The sequence below is a fragment of the Oncorhynchus keta genome, unplaced genomic scaffold (assembly GCF_023373465.1).
Source record: "Oncorhynchus keta strain PuntledgeMale-10-30-2019 unplaced genomic scaffold, Oket_V2 Un_scaffold_6615_pilon_pilon, whole genome shotgun sequence".
Classification (NCBI taxonomy): Eukaryota; Metazoa; Chordata; class Actinopteri; order Salmoniformes; family Salmonidae; genus Oncorhynchus; species Oncorhynchus keta.
Genome location: NW_026290988.1, coordinates 236,540 through 253,819, shown reverse-complemented (window position 1 = coordinate 253,819; position 17,280 = coordinate 236,540). Strand labels below are relative to the sequence as shown.

Here is a 17,280-nt window from a genome sequence, read left to right as displayed (position 1 = left end):
TGAGATCATAGATACACCTTAACCAGGTGTTCAAAACATTTGACAATAAAACGCAAATCCCACAAGAATAACCAGGTGTTCTCACTCTGAGATCATTAGGTCCCCCTAACCAGGTGTTTTAATATAAAGAGCCAGCACCTCCCCTAACAGGTGTTCTAATTGAGATCACCTCCCTCTAACCAGGTGTTTTACTCCTCAGCCAGCACCTCCCTAACCAGGTGTTCTACTCTGCTAGCCAGCACCTCCCTAACCAGGTGTTCTACTCTGCTAGCCAGCACCTCCCTAACCAGGTGTTCTACTCCACTAGCCAGCACCTCCCCTAACCAGGTGTTCTTTACTCTTAGCCAGCACCTCCCCTAACCAGGTGTTCTACTCTGCTAGCCAGCACCTCCCCTAACCAGGTGTTCTACTCTGCTAGCCAGCACCTCCCCTAACCAGGTGTTCTACTCTGCTAGCCAGTACCTCCCCTAACCAGGTGTTCTACTCTGCTAGCCAGCACCTCCCCTAACCAGGTGTTCTACTCTGCTAGCCAGCACCTCCCCTAACCAGGTGTTCTACTCCGCTAGCCAGCACCTCCCCTAACCAGGTGTTCTACTCTGCTAGCCAGTACCTCCCTAACCAGGTGTTCTACTCTGCTAGCCAGCACCTCCCCTAACCAGGTGTTCTACTCTGCTAGCCAGTACCTCCCCTAACCAGGTGTTCTACTCTGCTAGCCAGTACCTCCCCTAACCAGGTGTTCTACTCTGCTAGCCAGCACCTCCCCTAACCAGGTGTTCTACTCTGCTAGCCAGTACCTCCCTAACCAGGTGTTCTACTCTGCTAGCCAGTACCTCCCCTAACCAGGTGTTCTACTCTGCTAGCCAGTACCTCCCCTAACCAGGTGTTCTACTCTGCTAGCCAGCACCTCCCCTAACCAGGTGTTCTACTCTGCTAGCCAGTACCTCCCCTAACCAGGTGTTCTACTCCGCTAGCCCAGTACCTCCCCTAACCAGGTGTTCTACTCTGCTAGCCCAGCACCTCCCCCTAACCAGGTGTTCTACTCCCCTCAGCCAGCACCTCCCCTAACCAGGAGTTCTACTCTGCTAGCCCAGTACCTCCCCTAAACAGGTGTTCAACTCCACTAGCCAGTACCTCCCCTAACCATGTGTTCTACTCCGCTAGCCCAGTACCTCCCCTAACCAGGTGTTCTACTCTGCTAGCCAGTACCTCCTCTAACCAGGTGTTCTACTCTGCTAGCCAGTACCTCGCCTAACCAGGTGTTCTACTCTGCTAGCCAGTACCTCCCCTAACCAGGTGTTCTACTCCCCTCAGCCAGCTCCTCCCCTAACCAGGTGTTCTACTCCGCTAGCCCAGTACCTCCCCTAACCAGGTGTTCTACTCCGCTAGCCCAGTACCTCCCCTAACCAGGTGTTCTACTCTGCTAGCCCAGTACCTCCCCTAACCAGGTGTTCTACTCCGCTAGCCCAGTACGTCCCCTAACCAGGTGTTCTACTCTGCTATCCCAGCACCTCTCCCTAACCAGGTGTTCTACTCCGCTAGCCCAGTACCTCCCCTAACCAGGTGTTCTACTCCGCTAGCCCAGTACCTCCCCTAACCAGGTGTGCGTTTCTTTCGCCTGCAGATGTACCAGAATGCCTGAAGATGAGAGAGTGTTTCTACTGTATGGTCTTGGGGAAATAGAAAATGAAATCCATGTAGTGATTTATTGCCCTCTGTGTGACGATATGAGACATGTTGGTGATAACCTGGAAGGATTCTGGGTTACGGGACGAGCAGAGGCTTGACTTCTCTTTCAGTCAGGTATGTTTGAGATGGCTCAGCTTGTTCCCAATACCTGGAGGAAAAGGATACATGTATTGGTTAGTATAGTGGGGCTAGATGGTAGATGGTTGTGTAGTGGGGTTAGATGGTAGATGGTTGTGTAGTGGGGCTAGATGGTAGATGGTTGTGTAGTGGGGCTAGATGGTAGATGGTTGTGTAGTGGGGCTAGATGGTAGATGGTTGTGTAGTGGGGTTAGATGGTAGATGGTTGTGTAGTGGGGCTAGATGGTTGTGTAGTGGGGTTAGATGGTTGTGTAGTGGGGTTAGATGGTTGTGTAGTGGGGCTAGATGGTAGATGGTTAGATGGTTGTGTAGTGGGGATAGATGGTAGATGGTTGTGTAGTGGGGCTAGATGGTAGATGGTTGTGTAGTGGGGTTAGATGGTTGTGGTAGTGTGGGGTTAGATGGTTGTGTAGTGGGGCTAGATGGTAGATGGTTGTGTAGTGGGGTTAGATGGTTGTGTAGTGGGGTTAGGTGGTAGATGGTTGTGTAGTGGGGCTAGATGTTAGATGGTTGTGTAGTGGGGCTAGATGGTAGATGGTTGTGTAGTGGGGCTAGATGGTAGATGGTTGTGTAGTGGGGCTAGATGGTAGATGGTTGTGTAGTGGGGCTAGATGATGGTAGATGGTTGTGTAGTGTGGGCTAGATGGTAGATGGTTGTGTAGTGGGGCTAGATGGTAGATGGTTGTGTAGTGGGGCTAGATGGTAGATGGTTGTGTAGTGGGGCTAGATGGTAGATGGTTGTGTAGTGGGGCTAGATGGTAGATGGTTGTGTAGTGGGGTTAGATGGTAGATGGTTGTGTAGTGGGGCTAGATAGTTGTGTAGTGGGGTTAGATGGTTGTGTAGTGGGGTTAGATGGTTGTGTAGTGGGGTTAGATGGTAGATGGTTGTGTAGTGGGGCTAGATGGTAGATGGTTGTGTAGTGGGGTTAGATGGTAGATGGTTGTGTAGTGGGGCTAGATATTAGATGGTAGCTGGTTGTGTAGTGGGGTTAGATGGTAGATGGTTGTGTAGTGGGGTTAGATGGTAGATTTTAGCTGGTTGTGTAGTGGGGCTAGATGGTAGATGGTTGTGTAGTGGGGTTAGATGGTAGATGGTTGTGTAGTGGGGTTAGATGGTAGATGGTTGTGTAGTGGGGCTAGATGGTAGATGGTTGTGTAGTGGGGTTAGATGGTAGATGGTTGTGTAGTGGGGCTAGATGGTAGATGGTAGATGGTTGTGTAGTGGGGCTAGATGGTAGATGGTTGTGTAGTGGGGGTTGTGTAGTGGGGCTAGATGGTAGATGGTTGTGTAGTGGGGCTAGATGGTAGATGGTTGTGTAGTGGGGCTAGATGGTAGATGGTTGTGTAGTGGGGCTAGATGGTAGATGGTTGTGTAGTGGGGCTAGATGGTAGATAGTTGTGTAGTGGGGCTAGATGGTAGATGGTTGTCTAGTGGGGCTAGATGGTCGATGGTAGATGGTTGTATAGTGGGGCTAGATGGTAGATGGTTGTGTAGAGGGGCTAGATGGTAGATGGTTGTGTAGTGGGGGTAGATGGTAGATGGTTGTGTAGTGGGGTTAGATGGTAGATGGTTGTGTAGTGGGGCTAGATGGTAGATGGTTATGTAGTGGGGCTAGATGGTAGATGGTTGTGTAGTGGGGCTAGATGGTAGATGGTTGTGTAGTGGGGGTAGATGGTAGATGGTTGTATAGTGGGGCTAGATGGTAGATGGTTGTGTAGTGGGGCTAGATGGTAGATGGTTGTGTAGTGGGGCTAGATGGTAGATGGTTGTGTAGTGGGGGTAGATGGTAGATGGTTGTGTAGTGGGGTTAGATGGTAGATGGTTGTGTAGTGGGGCTAGATGGTAGATGGTTGTGTAGTGGGGCTAGATGGTAGATGGTTGTGTAGTGGGGCTAGATGGTAGATGGTTGTGTAGTGGGGGTAGATGGTAGATGGTTGTATAGTGGGGCTAGATGGTAGATGGTTGTGTAGTGGGGGTAGATGGTTGTGTAGTGGGCTAGATGGTAGATGGTTGTGTAGTGGGGCTAGATGGTAGATGGTTGTGTAGTGGGGTTAGATGGTTGTGTAGTGGGGTTAGATGGTTGTGTAGTGGGGTTAGGTGGTTGTGTAGTGGGGTTAGATGGTAGATGGTTGTGTAGTGTGGCTAGATGGTAGATGGTTGTGTAGTGGGGTTAGATGGTAGATGGTTGTGTAGTGGGGGTAGATGGTTGTGTAGTGGGGGTAGATGGTTGTGTAGTGTGGCTAGATGGTAGATGGTTGTGTAGTGGGGTTAGATGGTTGTGTAGTGGGGTTAGATGGTTGTGTAGTGGGGTTAGGTGGTTGTGTAGTGGGGTTAGATGGTAGATGGTTGTGTAGTGTGGCTAGATGGTAGATGGTTGTGTAGTGGGGTTAGATGGTAGATGGTTGTGTGGTGGGGCTAGATGGTTGTGTAGTGGGGTTAGATGGTTGTGTAGTGGGGCTAGAAGGTAGATGGTTGTGTAGTGTGGCTAGATGTTAGATGGTTGTATAGTGGGGCTAGATGGTAGATGGTTGTGTAGTGGGGCTAGATGGTAGATGGTTGTGTAGTGGGGCTAGATGGTAGATGGTTGTGTAGTGGGGCTAGATGGTAGATGGTAGATGGTTGTATAGTGGGGCTAGATGGTAGATGGTTGTGTAGTGGGGCTAGGTGGGGGCTAGATGGTAGATGGTTGTGTAGTGGGGCTAGATGGTATATGGTTGTATAGTGGGGCTAGATGGTAGATGGTTGTGTAGTGGGGCTAGATGGTAGATGGTTGTGTAGTGGGGCTAGATGGGGGCTAGATGGTAGATGGTTGTGTAGTGGGGCTAGATGGTAGATGGTTGTATAGTGGTCCTAGATGGTAGATGTTTGTGTAGTGGGGCTAGATGGTAGATGGTTGTGTAGTGGGGCTAGATGGTAGCTGGTATGGTAGTGGGGCTAGATGGTAGATGGTTGTGTAGTGGGGCTAGATGAGTAGATGGTGTTGTAGTGTGGCTAGATGGTAGATGGTTGTGTAGTGGAGCTAGATGGTAGATGGTTGTGTAGTGGGGCTAGATGGTAGATGGTTGTGTAGTGGGGCTAGATGGTAGATAGTTGTGTAGTGGGGCTAGATGGTAGATGGTTGTCTAGTGGGGCTAGATGGTCGATGGTAGATGGTTGTATAGTGGGGCTAGATGGTAGATGGTTGTGTAGTGGGGCTAGATGGTAGATGGTTGTGTAGTGGGGCTAGATGGTAGATGGTTGTATAGTGGGGCTAGATGGTAGATGATTGTGTAACTAGTAGATGTACATCCAAGAGGATGAATACTAATAATACCCACTGTATATACAGTAGGTGTAGATCCAAGAGGATGAATACTAACGATACCCACTGTATATACAGTAGATGTACATCCAAGAGGATGAATACTAATAATACCCACTGTATATACAGTAGATGTACATCCAAGAGGATGAATACTAATAATACCCACTGTATATACAGTAGATGTACATCCAAGAGGCTGAATACTAACGATACCCACTGTATATACAGTAGGTGTAGATCCAAGAGGATGAATACTAACGGCTCCCACTGTATATACAGTAGATGTACATCCAAGAGGCGAATACTAACGATACCCACTGTATATACAGTAGATGTACATCCAAGAGGCTGAATACTAACGATACCCACTGTATATACAGTAGGTGTACATCCAAGAGGCTGAATACTAACGATACCCACTGTATATACAGTAGATGTACATCCAAGAGGACGAATACTAACGATACCCACTGTATATACAGTAGATGTACATCCAAGAGGACGAATAATAATAATAATAATAATGTATATCCATTTAGAGGACGCTTTTATCCCACTGTATATACAGTAGATGTACATTAGAGGATGAATACTAATGTGCATACATTCTACGTATGGGTGGTCCCGGGAATCGAACCCACTACCCTGGCGTTACAAGCGCCATGCTCTACCAACTGAGCTCCAGGAATACTAACGATACCCACTGTATATACAGTAGATGTACATCCAAGAGGATGAATACTAATAATACCCAATGTATATACAGTAGATGTACATCCAAGTTTGTTTTTAAACAAGAGACAGAAACAGCTGGAACACATACAGGCCTAGGCTGATCTCTCCTCTATGATTCCACATACGGAGACTTTGATTTAACTCATTCACCGATGCTGCGACAACAAAAAACACTAAAATGGAGTCTGGTATCCTTCAGTGATGGGGTGTTGGGTAGATGATGTCACCACTTTAATAATAGGCTACAAGGGAATGTAATATATCCTCTCAGAGAGAATATTCCCAGCGTGGCGTTAGCAAACGTCAGCTAGCACAGCAACACAGGTAGCTATATACACTGAGCGGACAAAACATTAAGAACACCTGCTCTTTCCATGACATACCAGCTGATTCCAGGTGAAAGATATGATCCCTTATTTATGTCAACCTGTTATTAACTCTACTTCAATTAGTGTCGATGAAGGGGAGGAGACAGGTTAAAGAAGGACTTTTAAAGTCTTGACACAATTGAGACATGGACTGTGTATGTGGGCCATTCAGAGGGTGAAATGGCAAGACAAAAGATCTGAAGTGCCGTTGAAAAAAGGTATGGTTGCAGGAGCCAGGAGCCAGGAGCCAGGAGCCTGGAGCCAGAAGCCAGGAGCCAGGAGCCAGGAGCCAGGAGCCAGGAGCCAGGAGCCAGGAGCCAGGAGCCAGGAGCCAGGAGCCAGGAGCCAGCCAGGAGCCTGGAGCCTGAGCCAGGAGCCAGGAGGAGCCAGGAGCCAGGAGCCAGGAGCCAGGAGCCAGGAGCCAGGAGCCAGGAGCCAGGAGCCAGGAGCCTGGAGCCAGGAGCCAGGAGCCAGGAGCCTGGAGCCAGGAGCCAGGAGCCAGGAGCCAGGAGCCAGGAGCCAGCCAGGAGCCAGGAGCCAGCCTGGAGCCAGGAGCCAGGAGCCTGGAGCCAGGAGCCAGGAGCCAGGAGCCAGGAGCCAGGAGCCAGGAGCCTGGAGCCAGGAGCCAGGAGCCAGGAGCCAGGAGCCTGGAGCCAGGAGCCAGGAGCCAGGAGCCTGGAGCCAGGAGCCAGGAGCCAGGAGCCAGGAGCCAGGAGCCAGGAGCCAGGAGCCAGGAGCCAGGAGCCAGCCTGGAGCCAGGAGCCAGGAGCCAGGAGCCAGGAGCCAGGAGCCAGGAGCCAGGAGCCAGGAGCCAGGCCTGGAGCCAGGAGCCAGGAGCCAGAAGCCAGGAGCCAGGAGCCAGGAGCCAGGAGCCAGGAGCCAGGAGCCAGGAGCCAGGAGCCAGGAGCCAGCCAGGAGCCAGGAGCCAGGAGCCAGGAGCCAGGAGCCAGGAGCCAGGAGCCAGGAGCCAGGAGCCAGGAGCCAGGAGCCAGGAGCCTGGAGCCAGGAGCCAGGAGCCTGGAGCCAGGAGCCAGGAGCCAGGAGCCAGGAGCCAGGAGCCAGGAGCCTGGAGCCAGGAGCCTGGAGCCAGGAGCCAGAAGCCAGGAGCCAGGAGCCAGGAGCCAGGAGCCTGGAGCCAGGAGCCAGGAGCCAGGAAGGAGCCAGGAGCCTGGCCAGGAGCCAGGAGCCAGGAGCCAGGAGCCTGGGGGGAGCCAGGAGGGAGCCAGGCCAGGAGCCTGGAGCCAGGAGCCAGGGCCAGGAGGAGCCAGGCCAGAAGCCAGGAGCCTGGGCCAGGAGCCAGGAGGAACCAGGTCCTGGGGGCCAGGAGAGGAACCAGGTCCTGGAGCCAGGAGCCAGGGAGCCAGGAGCCAGGAGCCAGGAGGAACCAGGTCCTGGGGGAGCCATGGAGGAGCCAGGTCCTGGGGGTATGGAGGAACCAGGTCCTGGGGGTATGGAGGAGCCAGGTCCTGGGGGTATGGAGGAGCCAGGTCCTGGGGGTATGGAGGAACCAGGTCCTGGGGGTATGGAGGAACCAGGTCCTGGGGGTATGGAGGAGCCAGGTCCTGGGGGTATGGAGGGGCCAGGTCCTGGGGGTATGGAGGAACCAGGTCCTGGGGGTATGGAGGAGGCCAGGTCCTGGGGGTATGGAGGAGCCAGGTCCTGGGGGTATGGAGGAGCCAGGTCCTGGGGATATGGAGGTATCCTGGGGGTATGGAGGAGCCAGGTCCTGGGGGTATGGAGGAGCCAGGTCCTGGGGGTATGGAGGAGCCAGGTCCTGGTGATACAGAGGTATCCTGGGGGTATGGAGGAATTTGTCTTGTTTCGAATAGGATGCAATTTAGGAAGTACAGATTGCACACACACAGTAACACTGCAAATGACATACTGCAAAATACCTATGTTTGTTCTCAGTGCCAATCAGTAATCAGATTCTTTGATTTCATCTTGATGTGTTTAAGTTCTGTGTATATTGCATTATATCAACCAGGAATGAAGGGAACAATAGCCATATTCTGAGTGCCCCTACCAGGGGTTACATACCATTTAAAACCATTCCAAATACTGTAGCTGTGCTTGGTTGGCTGTTGACATGGAACCAATAGAATAGTCCTAAAAGTGCAAACCCCGGGCCACCTGCCACTCCACAGACAGGCTGAAAAGCATACGCTCAAAGTGGTTGAAAGATTTCAAACAAGAGGCTGTTTGAAGGTCTGGTGCCTTGTCATGTGTTAGTAGAAGTGAAGGTTAATGTCTAAGAGCCTCTGGGGAGTGAATAAGAACTTAACCCCTTACAACCCACCAGGGGTGCTGCACAGCATCTAGGGAGTGAAGAAGAGACCACTTAACCCCTACAACCCTCTAGGGGTGCTGCACAGCATCTAGGGAGTGAAGAAGAGACCACTTAACCCCTACAAACCTCTAGGGGTGCTGCACAGCATCTAGGGAGTGAAGAAGAGACCACCCCTACACCCTCTACAACCTAGGGAGTGAAGAAGAGACCACTCCCCTACAACCCTCTAGGGGTGCTGCACAGCATCTAGGGAGTGAAGAAGAGACCACTTAACCCCTACAACCCTCTAGGGGTGCTGCACAGCATCTAGGGAGTGAAGAAGAGACAGCATCTAGGGAGTGAAGAAGAGACCACTTACAACCCTCTAGGGGTGCTGCACAGCATCTAGGGAGTGAAGAAGAGACCACTTAACCCCTACAACCCTCTAGGGGTGCTGCACAGCATCTAGGGAGTGAAGAAGAGACCACTTAACCCCTACAACCCTCTAGGGGTGCTGCACAGCATCTAGGGAGTGAAGAAGAGACCACTTAACCCCTACAACCCTCTAGGGGTGCTGCACAGCATCTAGGGAGTGAAGAAGAGACCACTTAACCCTACAACCCTCTAGGGGTGCTGCACAGCATCTAGGGAGTGAAGAAGAGACCACTTAACCCCTACAACCCTCTAGGGGTGCTGCACAGCATCTAGGGAGTGAAGAAGAGACCACTTAACCCCTACAACCCTCTAGGGGTGCTGCACAGCATCTAGGGAGTGAAGAAGAGACCACTGTGGGGTGCTGCACAGCATGTGTGTGTGTGTGTGTGTGTGTGTGTGTGTGTGTGTGTGTGTGTGTGTGTGTGTGTGTGTGTGTGTGTGTGTGTGTGTGTGTGTGTTGTGTGTGTGTGTGTGTGTGTGTGTGTGTGTGTGTGTGTGCGTATGTGTGTGCGTATGTGTGTGTGTGTGTGTTGTGTGTGCGTGTTTGTGTGTGTGTGCGTGTGCGTGTGTATGTGCGTGTTTGTGGGCATTTGCGTGTGTGTGTGTGCGTGTGCGTCTTTGTGTGCATGTGCGTGTGTGTATCACAGGGGGTTGGGTTGTGAGCATAAAGACATGGACAATAAAGTTAATCGTTTGTTGAGTAATCCAATTGTTCAGTAAATCCCTATTGTTGGACAGGAATCTCAAAGGGGAAGATGATGTAACCAGGTTGTGTTATGTACACAGCTGATGTGCTTTCCTTCTCAGCGACTAAAAATACCAGTAGCCAAACCTTTATACCCAAACAGACCTGAGGGGGGAGGAGCCTGTTCCCAGTGTTGCATCACACCGTTGACTTGCTTTGCATCATGCCATTAAACATTACAGAGTCTAAAAGGAATGTCTGCAGTGTTACTAAGTGATAGGCAGGTTCAGAGTTCAACGTAGTGCTGCTATCTGAGGTCATTCACTGGCAACAGGACTATACAATGTGATGACATGGGGAGAGGTTGTGAAAACACATTCGTACATGTACCAGTCAAACGTTTAGACAACACCGACTCATTCTAGGGTTTTTCTTTATTTTTTGAAACTATTTTAGACATTGTAAAATAACAGTGAAGGCGTCAGAACTATGAAATAACACATGTGGAATCATGTAGTAACCAAAAAAAAGTGTTAAACAAATCAAAATATATTTTATATTTGAGATGCTTCAAAGTAGCCACCCTTTGCCTTGATGACATCTTTGCACACTCTTGGCATTCTCTCAACCAGCTTAATGAGGTAGTCACCTGGAATGAATTTCAATTCACAGGTGTGCCTGGTTAAAAGTTCATTTGTGGGATTTCTTTCCTTCTTAATGCATTTGAGTCAATCAGTTGTGTTGTGACGAGGTAGGGGTGGTATACAGAAGATAGCCCTATTTTGTAAAAGACCACGTCCATATTATGGCAAGAACATCTCAAATAAGCAAAGAGACGTGAGTCCATCATTATATGAAGGTCAGTCAATCTGGAAAATGTCTCATGAGTACCGTCACAGGAAAGGAAGACCCAGAGTTACCTCTGCTGCAGAGTTCATTAGAGTTTAACTGCACCTCAGATTGCAGCCCAAATAAATGCTTCACAGAGTTCAAGTAACAGACACATCTCAACATCAACTGTTCAGAGCAGACTGCATGAATCAGGCCTCCATAGTTTAATTTCTACAAAGAAACCACTACCAAAGGACAGCAATAAGAAGAAGAGACTTGCTTGGGCCAAAAGATGAGCAATGGACATTAGACTGGTGGAAATCTGTCCAATGGTCTGATGAGTCCAAATTTGAGATTTTTGGTTCTAACCACTGTCTTTGTGAGACGCAGAGTAGGTGAAAGTGGTCAGAGGAAGCAGATGCTGAGCTACGGGACTGTTTTGCCAGCACAGACTGGATTCTTCCGATGGCATTGAGGAGTACACCACATCAGTCACTTGCTTCATCAACAAGTGCGTCGAAGACTTCGTCGCCACAGTACATACCCCAACTACAAGCCATGGATTACAGGCAACATCCACACTGAGCTAAAGGGTGGAGCTGCCGCTTTCAAGGAGCTTATAAGAAATCCCGCTATGCCCTCCGACGAACGATCAAACAGGCAAAGCGTAAATACAGGACTAAGATTGAATCGTACTACACCGGTTTTGACGTGCGCCGGATGTAGCAGGGTTAGGGTTAGGGTTAACCCAAACTATTACAGACCACAAAGGGAAACCCAGCCGCAAGCTGCCCAGTGACACGAACCTACCAGACGAGCTAAATCACGTCTATGCTCGCTTCGAGGCAAGTAACACTGAAATATGCATGAGAGCACCAGCTGTTCCGGACGACTGTGTGATCACGCTCTCCGTAGCCGATGTGAGTAAGACCAGGTCAACATTCACAAGGCCGTATTACCAGGACGTGTGCTCCGAGCATGCACTGACCAACTGGCAAGTATCTTCACTGACATTTTCAACCTCTCCCTGTCCGAGTCTGTAATACCAACATGTTTCAAGTAGATCACCATAGTCCCTGTGCCCAAGAACACCAAGGTAACCTGCCTAAATGACTACCGACCCGTAGTACTCATGTCTGTAGCCATGAAGTGCTTTGAAAGGCTGGTCATGGCTCACATCAACACCCTTATCCCAGAAACCCTAGACACACTCCAATTTGCATACCGCCCAAACACATCCACAGATGACGCAATCTCTATTGCGCTCCACACTGCCCTTTCCCACCTGGACAAAAGAACAGCTATGTTCAACACCATATTGCCCTCAAAGCTCATCACTAAGCTAAGGACCCAGGGACTAAACACCTCCCTCTGCAACTGGATCCTGGACTTCCTGATGGACCGCCCCCAGGTGGTGAGGGTAGGTAACAACACATCTGCCACGCTGATCCTAAACACGGGGGCCCCTCGGGGGTACATGCTCAGCCCCCTCCTGTACTCCCTGTTCACTCATGACTGCCTGGCCAGGCACGACTCCAACACCATCATCAATTTAGCCGATGGTAGGCCTGATCACCGACAACAATGAGACAGCCTATAGGGAGGAGTTCAGAGACCTGGCTGTGTGGTGCCAGGACAACAACGTCTACCTCGAGGTGATCAAAACAAAGGAGATGATTGTGGACTACAGGAAAAGGAGGACCGAGCCACGCCCCCATTCTCATCGACGGGGCTGCATTGGAACAGGTTGAGAGCTTCAAGTTCCTTGGTGACCACATCACCAACAAACTATCATGGTCCAAACACACTGAGACAGTCGTGAAGAGGACACAACAAACCCTATTCCCATTCCCATTCCCCATTCCCATTCCCCATTCCCATTCCCCATTCCCCATTCCCATTCCCCATTCCCCATTCCCATTCCCATTCCCCATTCCCCATTCCCATTCCCATTCCCCATTTCCCATTCCCATTCCCATTCCCCATTCCCCATTCCCATCCCCATTCCCCATTCCCCATTCCCCATTCCCCATTCCCCATTCCCATTCCCATTCCCCATTCCCCATTCCCCATTCCCCATTCCCATTCCCCATTCCCCATTCCCATCCCCATTCCCCATTCCCATTCCCCATTCCCATTCCCCATTCCCATTCCCATTCCCATTCATAATGCGGTGTTAGTTCATTGGCTGGGCAGCTGAAACTGTGTAGCATAATAAAGTATAATGAAAGTTTTAAAAAACGAATAGCCTTCATTTAAAATGTATCTGTTCACTTCAGTTTGATCCTCTGTTCTGTTCATACACTTTGGTCGGAGAGGAAAGTAGCGTCAATGTTCCCTTCCCTTTTGGCCTCGTACACTATAATAAACAAACACATCAATCTACCAATCTAATCAATCAATAATCAAACCTCTGTATCTCATTTGGTAGAGCACGGCGCTTGCAACTCCATGATAGTGGATTCTCGGGACCCACCCGTGAAGGAAAATGTCAAACGTGCACGACTGAAAGCTGCTTTGGATTAACAACCTCTGCTGAATGGCGTTTATTCTATATTGCGTAACATGTTCAGAACCTTCACTGTGGTGAGGGCTGAGAATCTTATTGGCTGTCAACAGATCCTGGAATGAGGAATACGTGTGACAGTGACGGTAAGGAGTCGGGTTTACAGACTTCCAGACTAGTATCGACGTTGGTGTGATGTGATCTATACTCCACCCACAATGGGGATTCCCGTCTCTGAGAGAGGGCCTGGTCTAAAGGAGTGCGCTATATAAGGAATAGGGTGCCATTTGGGATTCAATCTCTTTCAGATAGCAGTCACAAAACTAGTAGTGGACTATGTGGACCTGTAGAATACTTACAACTCATATCAATGCTTTTTAAAGAGGCTATTTGGGTTTCAAACAATAGCAATGCAGCCACCCCACCACTCTCAAATGAATAGACAGAGCTATGAATTCAAGGACTGACCATCTGATATCAAAGTTACACTTTTAACCATGTTTTGAGGATATACAGAATTTTTTTACAATTCCTTTTTTTTTATAAACAAATATTTTGGGTTCTGGTGGCGTTAGACAGACAGGTCAGGAGGTATTTAGAAGATACACTTATCGGCAAATCAATGGTTATATGTAGTTAATTGAAAAGTCCAAAACCGACGGTAGCCATCGTTAAATTGCCCCTTTAATGTCTCCTTCCCTAAGAACAACCTACAACACATGTTCTCTTTATTCAACTCTTTGTTTGTTCTTCAATAACAACAAGCTTAACAGATACAGAGATGTTTCACACCGAAACGGCTCGATTCAATCCCATCTGCTTTATCCATAGTGGTTGTTTCCAAGGTGTCGGAGGTGGAGCTGCCTTAGAGCTGTCAAATCCACAAGCGGCTCCCAGCATTATAAACAGACGTTGCCATTGGTTGCACGGAGTCGCATTAACAGAAATCCCATGTATCCTTTTTTACAAGTTCAAACACTGGAATGTGAGAGGTAATCTACACCTCCTTTAGGATGATAGATGTAATCTACACCTCCTTTAGGATGATAGATGTAATCTACACCTTCTTTAGGATGATAGATGTAATCTACACCTCCTTTAGGATGATAGATGTAATCTACACCTCCATTAGGATGATAGAGGTAATCTACACCTCCATTAGGATGATAGATGTAATCTACACCTCCTTTAGGATGATAATGTAATCTACACCTCCTTTAGGATGATAATGTAATCTACACCTCCTTTAGGATGATAATGTAATCTACACCTCCTTTAGGATGATAATGTAATCTACACCTCCTTTAGGATGATAATGTAATCTACACCTCCTTTAGGATGATAGATGTAATCTACACCTCCTTTAGGATGATAGATGTCATCTACACCTCCTTTAGGATGATAATGTAATCTACACCTCCTTTAGGATGATAATGTAATCTACACCTCCTTTAGGATGATAGATGTAATCTACACCTCCTTTAGGATGATAGATGTCATCTACACCTCCTTTAGGATGATAATGTAATCTACACCTCCTTTAGGATGATAGATGTAATCTACACCTCCTTTAGGATGATAGATGTCATCTACACCTCCTTAGGATGATAGATGTAATCTACACCTCCATTAGGATGATAGATGTAATCTACAACTCCATTAGGATGATAGATGTAATCTACACCTCCTTTAGGATGATAATGTAATCTACACCTCCTTTAGGATGATAGATGTAATCTACACCTCCTTTAGGATGATAGATGTAATCTACAACTCCATTAGGATGATAGATGTAATCTACACCTCCTTTAGGATGATAATGTAATCTACACCTCCTTTAGGATGATAGATGTCATCTACACTTCCTTTAGGATGATAATGTAATCTACACCTCCTTTAGGATGATAGATGTAATCTACACCTCCATTAGGATGATAGATGTAATCTACAACTCCATTAGGATGATAGATGTAATCTACACCTCCTTTAGGATGATAATGTAATCTACACCTCCTTTAGGATGATAGATGTCATCTACACTTCCTTTAGGATGATAATGTAATCTACACCTCCTTTAGGATGATAGATGTCATCTACACCTCCTTTAGGATGATAGATGTAATCTACACCTCCTTTGGGATGATAGATGTAATCTACACCTCCTTTAGGATGATAGATGTAATCTACACCTCCTTTAGGAAGTTAGAAATCCTCATTCATACTTTAATTTCACCTTCATTATTTCTATATCGCCTACACCAGTGATCACTTTCAGAGTGATCTTTTCTAGTACATTATCACAGCATATTGGCTATGCTTGACCTAATACATTATCACAGGATATTGGCTATGCTTGGCCTAGTACATTATCACAGCATATTGGCTATGCTTGGCCCTAATACATTATCACAGCATATTGGCTATGCTTGGCCTAATACATTATCACAGCATATTGGCTATGCTTGGCCTAGTACATTATCACAGCATATTGGCTATGCTTGGCCTAGTACATTATCACAGCATATTGGCTATGCTTGGGCCTAGTATATTATCACAGCATATTGGCTATGCTTGGCCTAATACATTATCACAGCATATTGGCTATGCTTGGCCCTAATACATTATCACAGCATATTGGCTATGCTTGGCCTAGTACATTATCACAGCATATTGGCTATGCTTGGCCTAGTACATTATCACAGCATATTGGCTATGCTTGGGCCTAGTATATTATCACAGCATATTGGCTATGCTTGGCCTAATACATTATCACAGCATATTGGCTATGCTTGGCCCTAATACATTATCACAGCATATTGGCTATGCTTGGCCTAGTACATTATCACAGCATATTGGCTATGCTTGGGCCTAGTATATTATCACAGCATATTGGCTATGCTTGGCCTAATACATTATCACAGCATATTGGCTATGCTTGGCCTAGTACATTATCACAGCATATTGGCTATGCTTGGCCTAGTACATTATCACAGCATATTGGCTATGCTTGGGCCTAGTATATTATCACAGCATATTGGCTATGCTTGGCCTAGTATATTATCACAGCATATTGGCTATGCTTGGCCTAATACATTATCACAGCATATTGGCTATGCTTGGCCTAGTACATTATCACAGCATATTGGCTATGCTTGGCCTAGTATATTATCACAGCATATTGGCTATGCTTGGCCTAATACATTATCACAGCATATTGGCTATGCTTGGCCTAATACATTATCACAGCATATTGGCTATGCTTGGCCTAGTACATTATCACAGCATATTGGCTATGCTTGGCCTAATACATTATCACAGCATATTGGCTATGCTTGGCCTAACATTATCACAGCATATTGGCTATGCTTGGCCTAAACATTATCACAGCATATTGGCTATGCTTGGGCCTAGTATATTATCACAGCATATTGGCTATGCTTGGCCTAATACATTATCACAGCATATTGGCTATGCTGGGCATACACTTAAATACTGTTTTATTTTACTGTACTGATAGTACCTGCACAGCATGATTGGCTATCTGTTGGCTCTGAGGGATTATCACAGCATATTGGCTATGCTGATGGTCTGTCTCAGCAGTCTGTCTCTGAGGGAACACTGCCTTATCACAGCATGATTGGTCTGTCTCAGCAGTCTGTCTCTGAGGGAACACCGCCTTCCACCTGATATCTGTCTCAGCGGTCTGTCTCTAATACATTATCACAGCATAGGGAACACCGCCTATCCACCTGATGGTCTGTCTCAGGCTGTCTCTGAGGGAACACCGCCTTCCACCTGATGGTCTGTCTCAGCGGTCTGTCTCTGAGGGAACACCGCCTATACCTGATGGTCTGTCTCAGCTATGTCTCTGAGGGAACACCGCCTACCACCTGATATCTGTCTCAGCGGTCTGTCTCTGAGGAACACCGCCTATCACAGCATATCTGTCTATGGTTGGCCTAGGGAACACCGCCTACCACAGATATCTGTCTCAGCAGTCTCTGAGGGAACACCGCCTTCCACCTGATGGTCTGTCTCAGCAGTCTGTCTCTGAGGGAACACCGCCTATCCACCTGATGGTCTGTCTCAGCGGTCTGTCTCTGAGGGAACACCGCCTTCCATCTGGTCTGTCTCATGGTCTGTCTCTGAGGGAACACCGCCTACCACCTGATGGTCTGTCTCAGCAGTCTGTCTCTGAGGGAACACCGCCTATTGGCTGATGGTCTGTCTGTCTCTGAGGGAACACCGCCTACCATCTGATGGTCTGTCTAGGGAACACCGCCTTCCACCTGATGGTCTGTCTCAGCGGGCTGTCTCTGAGG

The 17,280-nt window shown here is 48.1% G+C and overlaps 2 long non-coding RNA genes across 18 annotated transcripts; one reads left to right on the top strand and one right to left on the bottom strand.

Annotated features, from left to right (window-relative positions):
• Positions 1-208: 208 nt before the first annotated feature.
• Positions 209-1,589, bottom strand: LOC127929334 (uncharacterized). 12 transcript variants are annotated; one of them, XR_008134505.1, is made up of 7 exons: positions 1,509-1,589; positions 1,357-1,394; positions 1,170-1,243; positions 831-1,056; positions 647-794; positions 352-610; positions 245-278 (listed from the first exon to the last, which is right to left on the bottom strand). It is a non-coding gene; the product is annotated as an uncharacterized LOC127929334 (long non-coding RNA). The 12 variants fall into 12 exon arrangements; XR_008134503.1 differs by lacking the exons at positions 245-278; positions 1,509-1,589 and adding an exon at positions 209-242 and having other exon boundaries at positions 1,357-1,459; XR_008134508.1 differs by lacking the exons at positions 245-278; positions 1,509-1,589 and adding an exon at positions 209-242 and having other exon boundaries at positions 574-610; positions 1,357-1,459.
• Positions 355-1,601, top strand: LOC127929333 (uncharacterized). 6 transcript variants are annotated; one of them, XR_008134498.1, is made up of 6 exons: positions 355-438; positions 513-586; positions 623-733; positions 807-1,031; positions 1,332-1,445; positions 1,484-1,529. It is a non-coding gene; the product is annotated as an uncharacterized LOC127929333 (long non-coding RNA). The 6 variants fall into 6 exon arrangements; XR_008134497.1 differs by lacking the exon at positions 355-438 and having other exon boundaries at positions 525-586; positions 807-954; positions 993-1,031; positions 1,257-1,445; XR_008134496.1 differs by lacking the exon at positions 355-438 and having other exon boundaries at positions 525-586; positions 807-992; positions 1,257-1,407; positions 1,523-1,601.
• Positions 1,602-17,280: the final 15,679 nt, after the last annotated feature.